The sequence below is a fragment of the Anomaloglossus baeobatrachus genome, chromosome 1, assembly GCF_048569485.1.
Source record: "Anomaloglossus baeobatrachus isolate aAnoBae1 chromosome 1, aAnoBae1.hap1, whole genome shotgun sequence".
Classification (NCBI taxonomy): Eukaryota; Metazoa; Chordata; class Amphibia; order Anura; family Aromobatidae; genus Anomaloglossus; species Anomaloglossus baeobatrachus.
This window is the reverse complement of record NC_134353.1, coordinates 456,451,055-456,468,584: the sequence shown is the minus strand read 5'-3', so window position 1 is coordinate 456,468,584 and position 17,530 is coordinate 456,451,055.

Genomic DNA, 17,530 nt, shown 5'->3' with positions numbered 1-17,530 from the left:
ACCATGTTTGTAGGTTGCCTTGCTCGCACCTTTTCAACTTTGCGCATAATTTTTTAATAGGATTGAGATCAGAGTTTTCTGATGGACGCTCCAAAAGATTGACTTTGTTATTCTTAAGCCACTTTGCAACCAGTTTGGCAGTAAGTTTCGGGTCATTGTCACTTTGAAAGACCCATTTCTGCCCAAGCTTTAAGTTCCTGGCTGATGTCTTGAGATGTTGCTTCAGTATTACCACATAATCTTCGAAGTGCACCAGTCCCTCCTGCAGCAAAGCAACCCTACAACATGATGCTGCCACCCCAGTGTTTCACAGTTGAGATGGTGTTCTTAGCCTTCAAAGCTTCTCCTTTTTTCCTCCAAACGTAATGATGGTCATTATAGCTAAACAGTTAAATTTTAGTTTCATCAGATTACAGGACATTTCTCAAAAAATTAAGGTCTTTGCTCCTGTGTGCATTTGCGAACATTAATCTGGCTTTTCTCTGTTTCTCTTGGAGTAATGGCTTTTTCCTGGCAGAGTGGCCCTTTCAGCCCATGTTGATACAACACTCGTTTCACTGTGGATAATGACACAATCTTACCAGCTTCCATCAGCATCTTCACAAGGTCTTTTGCTTTGTTCTTGGGTTGATATGCATGTGTGGCGCCCCTGAGGCTTCCGTCGCCACAGGTCATTGCACCCCATCCAGCGGTGTAATGCCCCATTCTGGGTGAGGAAGGGAGTGAACACCGGTCCCCTGGTAAATCTACACTACACCCATTGCTAGGAACACACTGGGATCAGGGATAGTGGCAGTTACCCTCCCATGCTGCATGCTGGGAGGGGCCGTAAGACCCATCCCTGCTCCTATAGGGTAGATCAGAGCAACTGGGGAGGTGGGAGGAGCCACAAGAGTGCAGACAAAGAAAGGAAGGTCAAGTTTTAGTCAGTCGAAGTTAGAGAGAGGGTGGGGAAGGAGAAGGAGGCCTGCCGGAGGCAGGCAAGGAGGAGAAGAGAAGGAAAGAGAGCTCCAAGTCAGTCAGGAGCTGAGAAACAGAAAGAGACGCTTCCTGGTGAAGATCCTGGGACTCAGAGGGTCCAGGTGACACCAAGCAGAGAACAGAAGGGGTCCCAGGGCCATGGGTAGCTGTAGAGCTGCGGTGGCCTGTTCCACAAGAACATCGGTGGAGGGATTGAGCTGCAACAGGGGACGGTCCCTAGAAACCGGAGGAGTGCAAAATCATCTCCAAACAGTAAAAACCGAGGCCCAGGGAATGTTGTAAACTCCCCGGGCCAGAGCCCATAGCAGAACTTCCAGAAAAGGGGTAATCAGCTGACAGGTGACCCCCCAGCCTGGAGGCTGTTGTGGAGGCCAAGCCAGGTTTACCCTACAAAAGGCAAAGCTTAGGAAGACAGCGGAAGACAGAGACACTTAAGAGAAGGGCACCAGGTTTTGCTCCAAGAATCACCCAGAAACGGCGGAGGTCCCTGACAGTGGTCCCAGCAGTCCAAGGGTTCCTGCCGGCCTTGACAAGAATTGTGAGTAAAGAACTTGAACTGCACCCTTGGAGTGGTCTCTGTTATTTCAGCTGCTTAGACTTCCACAACACCATAGACTTTCACGAGCACTAACAGTGTCCCCGGGGCTCCGCTCCACCTGTGGGGAGCAGTACCACCATCGCTGCTATATCATCACCCCGGAGGCCTCACACAGCAGCGGCGGCTTATTAACCGCAGACCACAGGTGGCGTCACGAACACAAACTTTATTCATCAAGCCACATATTAAACTGACACCCACCAGGGTCACGGAGTCGGGCCCCGCCACCACTGACGACCCCCGGACTAGTCCGGCCCGGCACCGGGTGTCCCATAGCCCTGGGGTGGGCGAGTCACATGTCTTATCAAAGTGCGTTCATCTCTGAAACATAGAACTGATCTCCTTCCTGAGCGGTATGATGACTGAACATTCCCATCTTGTTTGTACTTGCATATAATTGTTTATATAGATGAACAAATCACATTCAGGTATCTGGAAATTGCACCCAAGGATGAACCAGACTTGTGCAAATCTACAATTCTCTTCCTGAGATCTTGGCTGATTTTTGTTTTATTTTCCTATGAGGCTACACAAAGAAGCAGTGTGTTTCAGGTGTGCATTAACATACATCCACAGAGGTGTCCCTAATTAACATAGATGTTGCCAATAAACATATCAGAAGCTTCCAAAGACATGGCATCATCATATGGGCTGTCCCTTATAGTTTAAAAGCATAGTACTTTTAGTACATGTAAACTTTTGACTGTGCAGAAAATAATAAAAATGTCTTAAAACATTCTCTTTCTCATTATTCTAGTATTTAGCAAATATAAATAATTTTGGTAATCCTATTTGACCTAAAATTGGAAAAGTTTATTCTGATTACATGTCAGATAGTGAGAAAAACCTGCAAATGTGTCTTTTTAGATAGTGCATGTAAACGTCTGGTTTCAACTGTATTCTCATTCAGCCTGATGTTTCACAGCTTTTTGTTGTGGAGGTTAATGCATCAGAGGTGGGGGTTGGGGCTATGTTGTTACAAATTCCGTCTCCTGATAAATGGCGTCCATGCGCTTTCTTTTCCAAGAAATTGTCTTCGGCTAAGAGAAACTATGATGTTGACAATGGAGAACTTTTGGTGTTTAAGTTGACTTTAGAGGAGTGGAGTCATTGGTTGGAGGAGGCAGTTCATCCAATTACTGTAATCACAGACAAAGAAAACCTGTCATACCTAGAGTCTGCTAAACATCTCAATCTTAGGCAGGCTAGATGGTCTTTGTTTCTACTAGGTTTAATTTTACTTTCACTTAATGCCCAGGGGTTAAAACTGTCAAGGCAGATGCTTTATCCCGGAGCTTCCCTAATGGTAGTGATCATGTGAACCATGTCTCCAGTTTGCAGAGGAGGATGATCGTCTCTAGAAATGAGCGAACTTTTCAAGACTCGGTTAGCCGAGCCCAACCTAACAAATACTACATTCGCTGAACCGTTCGCCGAACCGAATTCCGAACTTTATCGAACCTTTCAAACCCCATTAGATTCAATGGGTGGGCAAACATAAGGCAGAGAAAACACCTTCCTTCAGGGGGGTTGAAAAGATTCCAAAACAGCAAAAAAAAACATTTTACAGTGCAGCACCACTGTTTGGGCATAGCCATTAGCTTCCTAGATTATTGACATAAGAAATATAGAGGTTGACATTTAAAAACCATTCATGCAGACAGCAGAGCAGTGGCATATATTGCCCCCCTACACATTTCCCCATAGTGTGTTTGCACAGCAGGGAATTATGGTCCATGTAACAAACAGGATGTGGGCTGGCATTTTCATTTTAAAAAATGAGCACAAAGCAACTTTGCCTTCAGCAGCAGCATATCCAGGCCTGAATAGTGCACTAGAAAATTCTGCACAACCAGGTTGATCAATGCATTGCACATGTGATGTCGCTCAGGCATAGTGCGGCCACCAGGTTTGCACCATTATTGCAAATGGCCTTCCCTGGCTCCCGGTTTAGTGGAGACAGCCATTGATCAAACTGGGCCTGGATAGTGGTCCACAACTCTGCAGCTGTGTTACTATGTTCTCAAAAGCCTATTAATTTAACTGCCTGATTGTGTTCACTTACATAGAGGATGTGGGCTGGCATTTTCATTGTAAAAGCAAGAGATGAATGAGTGACAGGTGTAGGCCTTTTGCTCCCAGAACTCTGGCAATTCAAACAAAGGACAATTTGGAGACCCTACCTGGAGTCTACACATTTCCTAAAATTAAAGTCAGGCAACTGGAAAAGTGGCAACAATTGGCAAAGTCTACAAATAGTAAAACAAAGCATCATGGATACTTGGGGCCGACCCTGTAACAAGGCCTGAACCAATATTTCTACCTTCACCAGAGACCGCAAGATGACAGATAGGTGTAAGACTTTTGCTGGTGCTCCCAGACCACTACACCATCGCCTTGACTGCACAGTCTGGGACTGAGGTGACAAAGTCATTGGATATTCATGACTCGACACATTCTGAGAGACGAAAGCCACTTTGAGGAACATGATTTACTTTCTCCAGAGGTGGAGGCTGATGATGATGAGGCACCGTTGTCATCAGGTCAGCCTACAATCTCAACTGGGGAAGGAGGATGTGATGGAAGATGAGGTGGTCGATGATGAGTCCACTGATCCGACCTGGACCGTTGACATGCATAGCCAGCACAACAACACAGAGGAAGATGTTACAGTTGCTGTGGCTCTGGAGACTATGTCCGGATTTCTTGCTACTGCACATGTGCAAACGCTGGAGACTAAGTCCTATCTTGGAGCCATTGCACATGTGCGGGTGACATCATCGCTGACACGAGGTCACATGTCTCTGACACCTTCTAAGCTGATTGGCCACTGGTCATGTGCTTGTGACATGTGGTCACATGTCTCTGACACCTTCTATGCCGATTGGTCGCTGGTCATGTGCTTGTGACGCTTTGCTCGGTGATAGGCCAGCGTGACGTCATTGCTGTCATTCTGGCAGTGGATTGGCTCTGGTGTCCTCCATCTTGGATGAGGCACAGAGCCTATATAAGACCCTGACGCATGCCGCCCGGCGCTCAGTCCTCTTGGTTCATGCATGAGGGTAGACGCCCTGTGCACGTCCCTCTAGGCATCTCTCTGTCTATGCTAGGTGAGCGCTACCGGCAGGGTAGCGTTCTTATACCTTACAGCTTCGGCTGCAGTCCGTATCCTTACCTCTTAGTGGAGCGCACATAGGCAGGTGCCTGAGGCACATGGTCCGGCTGGGCCTTGTGATTCTACTCGTAGGTGGACATTGCCGCTAGGGTAACGTTCCTTATACTGCGTCTGGCAGTTGTTCGTATCCTCGCACACTAGGGGAGCGAACAGAGGTAGGAGCTTTGTGCGGCTTATGCTGCTGTCCGTCTCTTTTGCTCCACTAGAAGAGCGGACCTAGGCAGGTGCCATATCTAGTGGTTCGTGTCCTCGCACACTAGTGGAGCGAACGCAGGTAGGAGCTTTGTGCGGCTTACGCTGCTGTCCGTCTCCTGGCACCACTAGAGGAACGGACCTAGGTAGGTGCCATTTCACACTCACTGCTTTTGTCTCTGTGATCTTTAACAGAGACCATTCCACACACCCTCCAAGTAAGGGAGGAATTGCTTTATTTTCTAATTATATTCCTCTGTGAGTTTAACAGAGGTATTGCACTCTGCACTTGTGCTATTCTTTTTTACAGTGGCACACTTATATACCCCTTATCCTCTGCCATAGTCTGCAGCAGAGTCTTTGCACAGTGGACCCTGACTGTCTGACATTCCTTTAGGTTTTATTATCAGACAGCCCCCCGTAACAGAAGATGGATATGTAGCACCAACACAGGCACCAAGGGGTAGTGATTTGGCCCAGAGTGAGAACTGGGATAACTGTTACAAAGACAGAGCAAGGGGGTGTTCAGCTGCTGTCTGGAATTTTTTTTCTGAAAGTTCTTCAGAGAAAAACATTGTAATCTGTAGCATCTGCCATACCAAGTTGAGCAAAGGCCAGGGCAAAGGCAACCTGAGCACAACCAGTATGCGGAACCATATGGCAGGCAAGCACCCCAGTAATAATAATAATTATAATAATCTTTATTTCTATAGTGCCAACATATTACACAGCGCTTTACAATTCAGAGGTTTATATACAGGTTTATATACAAGCAACAGTTATAGAAAATACAATAATTATAGCAAAAAAGACAACCCTGCTCATGAGAGCTTACATCTACAATGAGGTGGAAGGGACAAGGTACAGATGTACTGCTCATTTCCAATGACAATCCAGCCATCTCAAAGAAATGGGGGATAGAAAAAGGCTGCCTGAACCAGTCAGCTAATCTTTGAGATGCTTTTGGGTGCAGTGGAGTTTGATGGAGAGTTATGTTGTGAAAAGTCATAGAGGGACTATATGAATTAATTTGATTATGGAGTGTGCTAGGCCACCCTAAAAAGATATGTTTTTATGGTGCATTTGAAGCTGAGTAAGTTGTGGTTCATCCTGGTTTCTTGGGTCAGAGCATTCCAGAGGATTCGTGCAGCTCGGGAGAAGTCTTGGATCCGGGAGTCGGAGGTTTGGATTGGTGTGAATGTTAGTCCAAAGTTGTTTGTAGAGCGTAGCGAACAGGTAGGGTGATAGATAGAGATGAAGATGGAGATGTAGGGGGGTGCCGCAGTGTGGAGAGCTTTGTGGGTGAGAACAAGCAATTTGAATTGGATCCTGAGATATATGGGCAGCCAGTGCAATGACTGGCACAGAGCAGAAGCATCCGAGTAATGGTTAGTCAGATAGGTGACTCTGGCTGAACCACTGAGGATTGACTGTAGAGGAGAGAGTCTAGTTAGGGGGAGACCAAATAATAGAAAATTGCAGTAGTCAAGAAGGGAGTGGATCAGGGCCACGGTGAGGGTTTTTGTAGTTTCCATGGTAAGAAAGGGGTGGAGTTTAGAGATGTTCTTGAGGTGCAAGTGACTGGAGCAGCCAAGAGATTGTATATAGGAGGTGAAGTAGTGATCGGTGTCGAGCATAACCCCCAAACATCGAGCCTGCTTCCTAGGCATTATTATCATGGTACCACACACAGAGAGGGGAGGTTAGAAGATGGAGGGAATAAAAGTACTTCAGTTTTGCAAAGTTAAGTTTCAAATAGAGAGCAGTCATGACAATTGCAGACAGACAGTAGGTAGGAAGCTGTGATTGCACAGACACAGCAAACATCAACCACATTAACTTCCTCGTCCCAGCGAAGCGCCCAGTTGTCCCTGCCTGAGAGCTTGAAAAGGAAGTGTAAATACCCAGCCACGCACCCACAGGCACAAAACCTAAACTCGTACATTGCCAAATTGCTACCCATGGAGATGTTGCCATTTAGGCTTGTGGGAACACAGTGTTTCCGTGATCTCTTGTCTGCGGCTGCCCCATGATACAGTGTTCCCAGCTGCCACTATATTGCCTTGTGTGGTGCATTACACAAGCACGTGTTAAACAATCTCAACCGTGCTCTGACCAATGCCGTAACCGGGAAGGTCCACCTAACAACAAACACGTAGACAAGTTGTTGTGGACCAGAACAATACATATCTGTCACGACATACTGGGTGAACCTGGTAGGGGCTGGGAAAAAGTCGCAAACTGGAACATCACACATCCTACCTACATCAACAATATATGCCACTTTCTTTCTCCAGTCCTCCTCCTCCTGCTCCTCAACTTCTGCTTATTTACCCTCCCTATCACTGCCAAGCTGGGAGCTGTGCAGCAGCACATCGGCAACGCTGCAACATGCTCTGCTGAAGCTGATCTGTTTAGGACAGGAACCACACACTGCAGCAGAGCTGTGGCAAGGTATAAAAGAACAGACCGATCAGTGGCTCTCCCCGCTGCACCTAAAACCGGGGCTGGTTGTCTGCCATAATGGGCGGCAAGATGGTATAAGTTCCATGCATCACTCACGTGCAGAACCTAGTTGTTCAGAAATTTCTCAAAACATACCCTGACTTGCCATACCCTGTTGAGAAGGTAAAAAAAACAAAAAAGAAAAAAGTGAGCCTGGGTATGAGTTGGCATACATGCAACTTGTTAGCTAATGTTCACTGGAAAAGGTGTGCCGTATTAGTGCCCATTCAGTCCTCTACCACTTTTGCTAGTCTTAAAGTGCTGCAAAAGCGCTTGAATTTGCGGTAATCGAGTCATGTGCGACCTGCCCATGTAGTGGAACGTTATATATCATATGTTAGCGAGGATTAGTGAGCAGCAGAGGACAGTAGCTAAATACCAGCTTCAACATGCCTGCCAGACTGAGAGTCAGCAACCACACATAACAACTATCGAGTGGGTGGGGGATTACTAACATTTGTGAGATTCTTGAGAACTTTGAGTACAAGCTCATGAGCGGTGATCAGGCTTTTATCAGCTTAACCATCCCGCTGCTGTGTCTGTTGAAACAATCACTACATAATCTCAAAGAGGAAGCTTTGAGTGCCCAGTATGTGGCTATGCAGCCAGATTCAGCAGGAGCAGCTCAATTAGAGTCACTGAGCAGCTGCAGCACTACTGGAAGGTAGGACTGGAGCAGGACAACTAATCCTGGCTGTGCCTCGCCGCGAATTTTGGTGCGATGGGCACCGGACCCCTAACCCTGCCTACCACCTCCAGTTACACACAATCCTGCCACAAGCACTGCAGGTTCGCCTTGGCGCTTGACCACACTATTGCTGCACTGCTGAGCCTGACCGCAGTGCTATAATGATGCTCAAGCAGCCATGGGCATCATCCAAGGTCCTTCATCACCTAATCCCTGCCCCAAGCCAGATACCAAATGGCAATGGCTCTAGCCGCGACCACTCAGGGACCACCACATCACCAATAATGTCATCGATGGCCAATCAGCTGCCGCTGCTGTCACCGCTGACGTCATCGACGGCCAATCAGTGGCCGCCGCGTCACCAGTAACGTCCTCCACGGCAAATCAGGAGCTGCCACGCCACTGGTGACGTCGCACGCATGCGCAGTAGCGGGAATCCCTTAGAGCCTAGAGAGGCAGCAGGAACCCGCGCATGCATGGTAGGGCAAAACAGGGACTTAGGCTCAGAATGAACCAAGACCCTGGACACCTGACGCCTAGTAGCCAAGCGCCTGAAGCGGCAGACAGGTGGCACAGGGGAGTCAGCCAACACCACTGAAGGGGAAGAGGAGGGGGCAGGATCAGTTCGATGCTCAGGGAAACCCCAAACCGTATCACCACCTTTCTGGACCCATGTACAAGGAGAAATTTGCTTTTCTCTTTTTTGAGTCACCAAAGGCTTACACAATAGAAACCTTCAAGAGGGTCGCTGTAGATCAGTGGCTGAAAACATCACCCTCAGACAACGCTGGCGGCAGAGTTACTGACTCTTTTCAACACTAAGGATTAAAGGGGAGAGGTCCAGCAGAGGTGGGGGGAAAATGTGCACAAATTGGACAATTTTCAATAAACCAGCTCATCAGCATGGGCTATCTGTGCCTGTAACAATGCCAAGGAGGTAGAAGTTGCACAACATGGTCAAGCGGTACTAAAGTGACCATACCTGCGTCCTTTCTGACACTTCAGTTCCCTTTAATTATTGGGTGTCCAAGCTGAACACTTGGCCCGACCTCTCTATATATGCCTTAGAGATGCTGGTCTGCCTGGCTGCTAGTGTGATGTCAGAGAGTGTTTTCAGTTCTGCTGGGGCAATCATCACTGATAGGCGCACATGTGACGCCCTGGCCTAGCAGGTCATCACGAGGGTACTGTGCAACCTGCCCTTATGCATGTGAGACGCCCACCGCTGCGGCGGTCGCCTCTGGGACACCGCTCCACTTCCAGGGATGCCGCGGGGACTTTGGGGAGACTTCTGGCAACAGGTATGTCAGGTTATGTAGATCTGAGTCGTGACGCCACTCTCGGTTTGCGGTCAAGGTTATGGGTGACCGCCACTGCAATTTTAACGAGCGTCTGGGGCTGATGGAATCTGCAGCTGGATGGTGTGGCCTCCCGAGAGTGAGGCTGACCCAAGGGCTCAGGTGTGTGTAGAGCAACATGTTCCAGAATAACTCAGTTACAGACCAGAAAGTCTTTCAAATTGTTTACTCACTTTTGGATGTTTCGTTGTGAGGAGCCCAGGCGATGCTGAGATTAAACCAAGTGCAACCAGGAATTCTTTCAGACCATTCTGAGGGTAGATATTAACTCGCCTTCCTTGCACTTCTTGTTTCGGATAACCCCTGACTTAAAGTACCGTGGGGTCTATCCAGGGAAGTTGCTACTGCCTTTTCTCCCCCTTTTGGACCGTTTGCCGGCAGCGTGGACCAGGTGAGATGGCTTCTGGCTATGTCTCCTTGTGGGTCCCCCTGTTGCTGCTGAGGCTCGGACTCTAGATGGTTGGCGAGGGACCTTCAATCCCCTCACCGACAAGTTCAGCAGATCCCTAAATGGACGTCTGATCTAGGGACCTGTTCCCTGTGCGTGCCAAGTTACCAGGAGTCACCATACTCGACAGCCTCTCTTCAGGTGTCTTTCTGACTGCCTTGCTGGTCACTGTTCTCCCCTGCTAACATCTACCACACGTGCAGGGTCTCACTTGAGTGTCTGTGTGTCTGCGTCTCTCTGCAACTGCCACACTCCACCCCCAAACTAGCTCACGCCTCCTACTTTCCTTACAGCCTCTGCATCTTAGCTTCCAGCCTTTGAACTACACCCGTTGATAAGAATTGAAAGCCTCTTCCAGAGGCTACCCAAGGGTCCCATCTAATGGTGTGGGAGACCTGGTTGCTATGTGTCTGTGCGCACACACCTAATTCTGCCTTTGGAATCACCTGGAAGCACTGTCCCAGTATGGGTGCAGTACTCAGTGGTGCCTGACCAGGTCAGGGGCGCCACACATTGCACCTGCTCCTCCTTGGTTACGGGTTCTGTCCCTTTGGTGTTGCTAAGAGCAGGTATACACAAATCCTGAGGAACACTCTGCACCACACCCACCAGACACCCATTGGGCAGCCTGAGGGGAATAGGGCCGCCCAGATGGAGGGATGGTAGAAGTAGGTCCAGAAGTGTCAGAGTAGTCAGAGAGTTTGAGCACAGCAGTGACAGGAAAAGGTCACACTGCGGAGCTAGGCTCCTGTACCCGTCGCAGGTGCCAGACGTTGGCCTGGCCTGGAAGGAGCTGGAACCTCAGTCACAGGGGGTAGTGGCAAGGGGCACGGTACTGCCATGGAGAGCAGTTCGGCGGCCTTGTGCTACAACTGGGCTGGGGCCAGGGCATGACGGGGTACGCGGACCCTATGCTGGGAAGTAGCTTTACGCAGCCCAGTAATTTACCCGACAAGGACGGAGTCTTCACGAGCCGTTCTCCACCCGCTCCAAAATTGGAATACTAGCGCAACGAGGGGGATAGGACTTCCTAAAATCGTCCAGAAAATCCCAAGCGTGAACCCTGAGAGCAAGCTCATTCCGTTAGCCACACGGGTGAGTGGGACCCAAGTAGTTTCAGGTGAAAGGGATCCACAAAGAGTAAACACAGTGCCAAGGGACAAGGCTTCAGACCAACCAGCAACGCCAAAAGTGCACGGACCCAGCGTCCTCCAACAACATCTACAGGGCATTCAGGACTTTGGTTTACCCATTGTTGGTGTCAGAATTTCTGGACTGTGTGAGTACGTTGTGCCCCTTTCCTCCCGACGGGTCCCTATCCTTCCACCACCGAGCCCCGGGACGGGACACCTTCCTCCTGCCCACGGAAGGGTTAACATTACAAACTGCCATCCCATCGCTCCCCCAATCGGAGCAGCGATGGTATTCCACATTACAACGACTCGTGGGTGGCGTCGCGAATACTATTTATTTTTTTTTTACCCCTTGTAAATATCACCCCCCTTTTTCATTTCGAGTGGCCGCGCGTCCCCACCTAGGGTCCGGAGATCCCTCGAGCCACTGCGGATCCGGATCCGAGAAGCCCACGTCATCCCAAAAATGATGCGATCTGATAGGGATCGCTGGTAAGTCGCTGGGAGGTCGCTGGTGAGATGTCACACAGTCAGACCTTACCAACGATGCAGGAATGATACAGGTCGCAGTTGCGACCTGTATAATGATCTCAGCAGTCACTGTGACCCTGTTACACAGTGTCAAACACAGCGATGTGTCCTGCCCAGCAGGACATCACCTTTGAAGAAAATGGCCTGGACCATTCGGCAACGACTAGAGATCTCACAGCAGGGGCCTGATCGCTGGTAGGTGTCACACATAATGAGATCGCTAACGGGATCGCTACTGCGTCACAGAAACAGTGACTCAGCTGCGATCTCGCTAGCGATCTCATTATGTGTGACGGTACCTTAACTCTGATTAAATTCAACAAGGTCACCATTTCTTCACTGTTTCTAATCTCTCCACAGCAGAGCAAGTCAAACTAAATTCCCTAAAATGTTGATTTTGACTACTGCTGTTAACATCCACCCCTCCCCATATAAAGTCGTTTCGTTCCATGACTCTGCCTATAAGGCTAATTTTTGTAAACAATGCACATTGTGCACTGGGCAAACCAGGACAGTAGTGCTACCCAACTAATATTTGTCATTGGAGACCATTGTCGTGGGTTGTCCCACATTGTGACTGAGATAAAGGCAAAATATTTGAGAGCAATTTACAATTACTGTTGATGAACAAGAAAACTTGAATTGAGGGCTGCAGCATGACATAGAGGAGGAGGAGGAGGGTAAAGCTCAATGCCACAATATACACATTGTAAACTGCTATGGAATATTTATTCCATTATCTGAGTCTCAGTGAGGGAAGGACCACCCAAATGTATAAGTAAGAGCAATCCTTCCCAAATGTATGTTACTGGGCCACCTCTGGTCCAGCTGAAAACACGCTCTAACATCACAGTAGCAAATGGGCAGGCCTGCACCTCCAAGGCATATAAGGAGAGGTGCCTTTACTGTATCAGGCAGCACAAAAAAGTAGAGTCCCGCTTTGTATTTGCAAAGGCCACTAGCAACATATTAATGTGACTGATGTGGATGGACGGTACAAGTCATGCTCTGAACCCCTAAATATTGTGGAAACAGGAATGGTGCATTTAGTGGATCAGGCAGCACAAAATGGTTAGAGTCCTGCTTTGTATTTGCAAAGGCCACAAGCAATATATTAATGTGGCCGATGTGGATGGCCTGCATAAGTCAGGCTGTGAACCCTTAAATTTTGTGATTGGTTAAGAAGCCCAGCATGTTTATTGGCTGCAAATCAGGTACAAAAACAGCTTGGCGGGACAACTAAATATAGCAAGGTAAATACAACATTACTCACAATATAACGAATACCCCAATTATTCTGTGAATAGCAAATAGTGACCAATACATTCGCTTAGCACTATCTTTTACATGACCAAAACTAAATTTAATATTAAAGCTGAGGATAAAAAGCGCTAATTGCATCTTACCAGGTATTTATAGGGAATTGTACATGAAGTATCACTCACCTATTGGGGTTGTGTAAATCAAAACCCTTATGAATGTTTGAGATAATGGAGGCTGCCGCAGCCCCACATTGGTTAAGCTTCAGTGCTGGTTAGAAGAATGGGGTTAATGCTGTGCTGCTGCCAAATAAATAAACTGTTGATTTAATAAACATCTTTTTTGCGCCATAGAACAAGACTGCCCACTGAGAGGTTCAGGCCTCAACTGAAGCGAGCCCCGCGATCTGCTCACATGTCACACAGAATGAATGCCAGTAAACCCGTGACATCACTGCCGTCACACATGCCGTCCTGTGTGGCATGTGTGACGGCAGTGTGACACACTGTGTGACACAGTGTGCAGGAAGTCAACAACTGCCATCACTAATCTAGGACTTAGTAGCAGCTGTGGGCTGCTATTAACTCCTGATTACCCCAATTGCCACTACACCAGGGCAATGGGAAGAGCTGGTTCCAGTGCCAGAACTGGCGCATCTTATGGATACGCCACTTCTGGGGTAGCTGTGTCCTGCTATTGTTAGGCAGGAAAGTGCCAAATAACGATGGCCCTTCCCACCATAATAATATCAGCCCACAGTTGTCTGCTGTACGTTGGCTGGTTTTAGTAACATAGGGGACCCCACGTCCTTTTTTTTTAACAAAAAATTATCAAATCACTTTTTTAAAAAAGCGTGGGGTCCCCTCTATTTTTCATAACCAGCCAAGGTATAGCAGACAGTTGAGGGTTGCAGACTGCAGCTGCTGCTGTTCCTGTGCTGGACATGAAAATTGTGGGGCACCCCACGTCATTTTTATTTTAAAAAAATAAAAGAACAGCTGGCCAAGCAAGCTATCCCTTTATCGAGCTACTCTGTTATGTCTTTCTATCTATTCTATATGTTCTTTCTTTCTATTTATTCTATCTGTTCTTTCCTATTATCTATTCTATATGTTCCTTCTATCTCTTTTTTCTATCTATCCATCTATTCTAGCTATCTATCAATTATCCTATCCTATCATATTTTGTTTCTTGTTTAAAAAACGCATTAACAAAAACATGGCAAAATCGCGGCAAAAACGCACCATTATTACAGGCATTTTTTTTTTAAATTTCCATGGTCTCTGTGACAAGGTGCAATTTTGGTTGCAGTTTGGGGACAGTTAAAACTGCAGCATGCACATATAGGTCTCTTAATAACACAAAAGCCCTTTTCATGGCTACGTGCAGTGCATACTAGGTCAGTGTAGTGTAGGAAGGGAGAGATTTTCAAGCAGGAACAGAGTTTAAAGGAGCCTGTCACTACCTCCATAGTACCAGAACACAATAGTTTTTTTAAGAGCTAAAACCACTGAACAAGCTCACAGTATAGGGAGGGAGAGATTAAGAATTACAGTCCCTGACAGAAGTTCTGCCGCTTATCCATGTTATGTAAATAAAAGTTTATAACCTGATTTTAAATTCATCCATTGGTTTCATAAATTACTTTCTTGAAAGCTGGAACCCTCCCAAATTTGTTTTTTGTTATGAAAATAAAGTTGCTGCAAAGCTCAAATATTGATCATTTAATGAACACAGAAAGGTCAGATTTTGACAAGACAAAAGTTTTTTCGCCCACAGAAAGTAATGTGAAATTCAAACAAATAATTAACTTCTAATACAAAGATATGTTGCATAACATTGGTGAATAAAGTTGTGGTGCTACTAGAGCCATATTTAATATTTTGTGTGACTTCCATGAGCTTGAAGGACTTCATCCATGCGGTTGAACAATGATTCATACAATTTAGATGAACTCTGGGAGGCATGTAAGACTGCATTCTTTGCTATTCCTGATGACTTCATCAATAGATTCTTTGGTTTTGTCTTCCAAGCTTCCCCTTTCATCCTATCCCAAACACGCTCAATGATATTCATATCTGGTGACTAGGCTGGCCAGTCCTTGAGAATGTTGATCTTTTTTGCCAGGAGGAACTTTGTTGTAGAGATGGATGTATGAGATGGAGCACAATCCTGCTACAGAATTTGACCCCTTTTATGATTGGGAATATGAGAATTAGCTAATACTTCTTAATATTTTAGGCTATTGATATTGCCTTCCACCTTGCAAATGTTCCGCACACCCCTATACTGAATGTTACCCCAGACCATGATCTTTCCACCACCAAACTTAACTGTTTTCTGGATCCATATGGGCTCCAGTAGGTCTCCTGCAGTATTTGCGGCGGCTGTGATGTAATTCAACTGAAGATTCATCAGAGAAATCCACCTATTGCCACTTTTCCAGCATCCATCTGTTTAGCAGGTTGTGGGACTTGGCAAATGCCACACGGTTTATTAATTGCCTTTTGTTTAGTGCTGGTTTTTGGGCACTGATACGACCATGGAGGCCATTTCGAGACAGAATCCAACAAACTGTTCTAGTTGACACAGGGACTTGAGGTGGCCAGGCCTTTTGGAGCTCTGCTGCAGTGGAAGAGGGTCTGGCTTTGGATTTTCTAACTAACAAACGTTCCTCCTGAGCAGTTGTCTTGTGAGGTCTGCCGGACCTGGGCTTGTCAAAAACATCTCCAGTCTCTTCAAATCTTTTCTTAATTCTTTGTACTTGATGCTGAGACACATTAAAGGTGCCAGCCACCTCTGCAGGGGATCTGGTCTTCAGCCTCTTGATAATCAAGGCTTTGATCACAGGGTGGATTTTTGGCATGTTGTCAGAGGTCAAGTTGCAGTTCAACTGAAGGTCAGGGGTGCTGGGTTTCTTTTTATACATACTCACTAATTAACCAATCATTTAGTGAGCACAGGTGAGGATGTAAACTAGGATTGGGTGCATTATATGACAAGGCGACAAAACTTTTGTCTTGCCAAAATCTGACCTTTCTGTGTTCATTAAATGATCAATATTTCAACTTTGCAGCAACTTTATTTTCATAACCTAAACCAAATTTGGGAGGGTTTCAGCTTTCAAAAGAGTAATTTATGAAACCAATGGATGAATTTAAAGTCAGGTTATAAGCTTTTATATACATAACATGGATAAGCAACAGAACTTCTGTCAGGGACTGTAGGTAGGGAGAGGTTAAACTGTTTTCTAGTGTCCATATAAGAACAGCTCTTGTCAGAGGCATCCCCACTCCACTTCCATCACTACAATGTGTATCTCTACCCGCGCATGCGCGGTACATCACAGTTCCAGTATCTCACATTCCATCCGAAACCGGAAGTGACGTCTCGGCACTATCCCCGCTAAATACATCCTCTTCCTATACGTATTGCACCCCACAGGACGTGCGGTCCAGTCTCCCAGCACCTCTGATACCCGGTAAGTGGCTCACCTGGACAGCAACAGACCTTCCTCTTAATACCTTCCATACTAATCTAAACGCTTATTTTTTCGTTTCTAGCCGGTAGTCGCCCGGACTCCCTTCACCTTCCTGGATCTTCTCCTATGCCTAACCACTGGAGTCATAGGTACACACCATCTCACACCCCTCTCTCTCTTATCCATTCGTACACCTCCTGTGACACCTCATAGATTCCTCATAGCCTTTCTCCCATATGGGCTACTACCTGGGTCAGGTCCCGCCTTGTTCCACATACCCGTTGACTACTTTTTGTTCTCCAGCTCCTGTCCTAGAACTATTATTGGAGGTATGATATATGATATATGATATATTCTTCACCCCTCTTCATAACTTTCATCACCCCTGTCTAAAACTCCTTATCTCCTCTTCTTACACCTGTATTGTGGCACAGCCACAGCCTCCTTGGAACACCAGGATTCCTGAGCACCTAAGAGTACTGACGGTATACATAGAAAATGGAAGCATAATTATCTCTGTACACTAAAACGTGCTGATAGCTTACCTCAACACAGGTGATTGAATAGATTACTTCTTTCCATGGTTGTCTCTTATCCTTCCACTATGTCTCCCACTGTGATTCCATCTATCTTTGTATATAGGTCCTTTGTCATGATTGATGAAATTTGATGAGCCCCTACATTTAATTTCCGGTTCCCTCATTGCGACTACCTGAGGAATTTTATATTCATCTCGCCCTTCTGACAAGAGGTATTCCCTACATGTTTCAGAATTCTTATCATTCTGTTAACACTCAACATACCATATAATCTAATCTAATGTAATACCTTTGATTTCAGGGTGACCCACCATTCACATTAGAACTACATAGGTTTTCCTATGCATAACAGCACTCATCCCGCTGTTTAAACATACGGTATGATATTCTTATCTAGCTAACCTTCCCTTATCCATCTCCCCAAACGTATTCTCATCATTCATCTTTTCACATTACAGGTCTAGTGCATCCACTTTTATTTCTACTCCCTTATCTTCTGCTGCTCTCCAGGTGAGCAATCCCTGGTCCCGCCTCCCCCACATCACCTTTTCTCAAAAAATTTTTACTAAACGTTGTTGGTGCCACAACTGACTTCAGACACACGTTCACCATATGACCACATTCTCATTTATAAGTCTTTA